The 4,188-nt window shown below is 51.0% G+C and overlaps 1 long non-coding RNA gene across 1 annotated transcript; it reads right to left on the bottom strand.

Annotated features, from left to right (window-relative positions):
* Positions 1 to 1,980: 1,980 nt before the first annotated feature.
* Positions 1,981 to 2,735, bottom strand: LOC111256089. The gene is made up of 3 exons (XR_002676124.1): positions 2,517 to 2,735; positions 2,210 to 2,415; positions 1,981 to 2,043 (listed from the first exon to the last, which is right to left on the bottom strand). It is a non-coding gene; the product is annotated as an uncharacterized LOC111256089 (long non-coding RNA).
* Positions 2,736 to 4,188: the final 1,453 nt, after the last annotated feature.

The raw sequence follows: 4,188 nt of genomic DNA, 5'->3' as shown, positions 1-4,188 counted from the left end.
CAAGGGGGCTACGCGGTCAGGGGTGTATCCCACTTGTCCTAGTTAGGAGTGCATATGGAAACTACTCGGACTACACCGAGTAGAACTCTGTATCGTACCCGACTAGGATTCAAACGTGCAACCCTGCCCCCCTCCCCCCGAGTATATAAGGACGGGCAAGGACCCCCTCAAAGACAACAACTCCAGCTCATCTAAGATCAAATACAACCAACTCACAAGACGTAGGGTATTACGCGATCTAGCAGCCCGAACCTGTCTAAATCGTGTTCCTTACGTCACCATCGACTCCTTGATTCTCGACGGCCCTTACCGCATAAAAGACCACCTAGAGTACCCCTAGGCGGGTTGCCGATCTAAAACACCGACATAGGGCGCGCACTGACCCCTGTGCAGGGGTGCAGCTCGGGGCGGCAGCCGACCGAGGCGCATTGGGTCTCTAGCACGGCGGCGGCCTGGTGGTGCGCGGAGGCCACAGCCCCAGGCAGTGGCTCGGCGGCGCACCAATCGGAACTTGCGTCTCAGCAACAGGGTTGTGGTAGCACCTAGAGCGCGGCCAAGTGGCCGGCAGGTTTGGACGGTGCGGCGGCGGCCCTAGCTCCAACTCGCGGCGCTGTCGGGGTGGCCGCTGTGGGCAGGCGAGCACGTCAGGCCGCTCCAGCTCACGGTGGCGCCTAGAGCCTACCCTCTTTTTGCAGAAAGAGACTTTTTTGCAAAATTGTTAACAACTATTCTAAGGACTGCGGGTTGATTACGAAATAGTTGAGGGACTTTTTTGCAAAACAACCATAACGGTTGGAAGAAAAACAAACGCACTTTAATATTATACTAGCAAATACGCCCGTGCGTTGCTACGGGTATTACCATACTATATAATATGACCATATGTAGCTAATCATATTTTAATATGACTTATATATACTTTTGACGTGATATTTGGATAATTTATAGAAGAGTAATAGCTATAGTTGAGTTTTATTAGGTTGAGGATCGGAATGGTCGTAGTTGAGAGTTCTAAGAGTAATATCTATTTAAATGTTTGCAAATTAATTAATTAATGTATGCACTTGCCCGTAGCAACACGAGCATTGGATAATTTTATATCTTCGCAGCATGGTACCGTGACTTTTATATTTACTACCAGGTTGTGCTACAAATATTATATTCTCTAAGGTCTTACAAATATCTATTAGTACTTCTATAAAAATTGAATAAAATATTAATTATAGAGTATGTTTTTTTTAAAAAAAAACAGGAAAAGCTCAGTCAGAAGCATAATGTTGAGTAAAACCGCTGGAACAATAGGCCCAACTAAGCCTACCAAACCTGGCGATACCAGCCAACTCGGTTCACCCAAAATAGGCCTGCTGCTTGGTTGGGTCACACACACAGTTGCCGGACATCCTACAGGCCCAGCCCAGCCCATTAACTCTCCTGGAACCTTCTTCTTCGGGAAGCTTCCTCATTCTTTGCCGTTCCCTCTGCTGCAATTCTGATAGGGAAAGGAAGCGGCGGGGCGTCCTCCCCTTTCCTCCTCTGCTCTTCTTCCCGCTCCCACCCTCAATTCCCTCACACAGCTGCAATTCCGATGAGACCCCACACCAGCACTCCCAGGCCACCGGGCTCGCCGACCCCCAACTCCGGCACCATCAAGCGGCAGCGGAAGGCGACGGTGGCTGCGGCGCTGGGTGACGTCACCAACCTCCTCCTTCCCGAGACCCCGACTCCAATCAAGCCGAGACGAATTGAACTCCGCCCATCCTCACGCCCTCCGACGCATCCGCTGTCTCCTCGACCTACTCCTGCTCCTCCACCGCATCTGATACAGTCCACCTCGCTGCTGCCTCCCGTTGTTGGTGCCAGTGGCGGGGTTGGCTTCCAAAAGAATTGACGCATTCTTTGCGGTTTGCGCAACTGCTTGACCCGTCATTGCAAGGTGGTGTTTCTGCGCAGGCGTCCATGGCGGCTACATCCTGGTTGCTGATAGCCTGATCGAGCTTCGTCCTGGCCTCCATTGCCCCCGATCTAGTGCCCAACACTTACTTGCTAAGGAATGTTAAAACAGAAAAAATATAGCAATGAATTTCATAACTAAGCATTGGGGGAAAACAATTAAACTGTCCAGACTATATGATGTTACTCTGTATTAGCAACATACAAAAGATAAATTAGAAGAACTGAACAAAAACAATAACAGTCTGCTGAGACTTACGAGCAAATGTTCGACTCAGGAAAGCCTCAAGCAGCTCAAACCGAAAAATGTCAGCAGGTTATACAAAGCCATGCCTTTGCAAACCCTTTATTCAAGCTTTCACTATATATCAGGTCATGAGACGTGGAGTGAAACGCCTCAGTTAGTTGGGTGGCATTGAGTTAGCAGCAGCCCTACTTGTGGTCTTCGATGATGAATAGACAGTACTGGTGATTCGGATAAGCTCATTAATCAGAATTTTAAAGGAGGGATCAATTAACACACTAAGAAAACAATTTTAAACTTAGTTGTCCCAAAAAGAACATACCTGTTTAAAAAACCCATGGACTAAGGCAACAGTCCAACTGGTATTCTTGAGATGATTCCGAATTGCTCGTGTCAGAAATTCATTCCATACAAACATTGTTTCATAAACAACCTGTCCAGTATTCTTCTCAGTTATGTTCTTCTGAAGGCTGCGCATGATGTTGTAAGAGTAGCTGAAGAAGAAATCCTTTGAAAGATCAACCGAGCAAAGTAGGTGCTTATATCTACAGAAAACGAGATTTCAACGAATTGGGCAAAGAACTGGAACTCCCTTTGCAATATCCATACGCATCCAATCGTAACTTCCCTTTACGGCCTAATTCGGATACATCAGATCCATACCTCGAGGGGCCGAAAATTTCTCCGGCCATTAGTTCCTTCGCCTCAGGAACGCCACCGCTAACCCTCGAACCGGCGGCTAGGGTTCCAGGCGCGGGGGCGGTGTCGATGGGGACCTCCAGCGCCTGCGCCTCCCGCTCGGAGTGGGCGGAGCCCGGGCGGAGAGATGGGTAGCTGAACGGAACGGCGTGGGAGGAGTCGCCAACTGCGGTGGAGCCGCCGTGCCGGCCACCTCCGCCCCGACCTCGCCCGCGGCCGTGACTGCCCAAGGGGGGTGAGGAGGAGAAGGCGGCGGCGACGGAGGCCGGGGAGACGAAGGACGGGAGCTTCCGTGATCGCTGATGAGGGAGGGCAGCGGCGGGGCGTCCCGCTCCGGCCGCCACCCGTGCCCCATCACCCGATCCCCTTTTTCGTCTCCCTGTTTCGGAGGAGAAGCTTTTTCCCCTTTAACCCCCTCCCTTTCCTCTTCTTAGCACCCGAGCCCCCCGTCTCTTCAGATTGGACTGCGGGTTGATATCACGAAATGTTAAGGGTTTTTTTGCAAAATAGCCCGACGGACGAAAATTCCCGACAGAAACGTTACTTGCTTTAATAATAGGTAAAGATATAAGGTAGATAGAGATAGAGATATGGTATCAAAACTAGACGTCTCGAACTTGCAATGCTACCACTAACTCTAAGCTCGCTGAAAGAGGACCCCAAGCAATCCTAAACTCTAATACACGCGAACATTCTGAAGCCTTCCCTTCCCCGGCTTGAACTCCTCTTTGAAATCCTGGATTCCTGCACACCATTGAATCCTAAATGAACTCTGTATAAATGCCGATTCCATTAGTTGTTTTGGATCCAACTCCTCGAACTCTTTTCCTGATCAATCAAGGACGGACGCAACCCAAGATCAATTAACTATTTACGCTTATATATACGCTTACCGTGACACGAACAGAACACCCTCAATTGCTAAGGAGTATAGCCGCGCGCGAGCACATCGATCGAGCAGCCATGGACGCACAGCTCCTGAGCCGCCGGAGCGACGAGGAACTTCCATCGCTCGGGGACAAGGAGCCTGCTACTAGCACGGCGATTGCCGTTGCTGTATTTGTTATGACTGCCGCCGTTGCGTGCGTAGCCCTGCTTTTCGTCGGCACTCTCGCCTGGGCGATCTTCATGATGCTGACGTCCCGGCTGCCGGTGTTCTCCGTCACCGTCGACGGCTTCTCCGGCCTCGACGATCGCGTCCCGCGGGCGTTCAACCTCACCATGGCCGTCGACAACCTGGGCGGCACGTACGAGGTCTGCGTGGGCGGCGAAACGGTGGTCCTGTACGGGGGCGT

This window comes from Setaria italica, unplaced genomic scaffold (assembly GCF_000263155.2).
Source record: "Setaria italica strain Yugu1 unplaced genomic scaffold, Setaria_italica_v2.0 scaffold_78, whole genome shotgun sequence".
Classification (NCBI taxonomy): Eukaryota; Viridiplantae; Streptophyta; class Magnoliopsida; order Poales; family Poaceae; genus Setaria; species Setaria italica.
The sequence above is the reverse complement of the archived record's forward strand: the minus strand, read 5'-3'. Positions and strand labels throughout refer to the sequence as shown.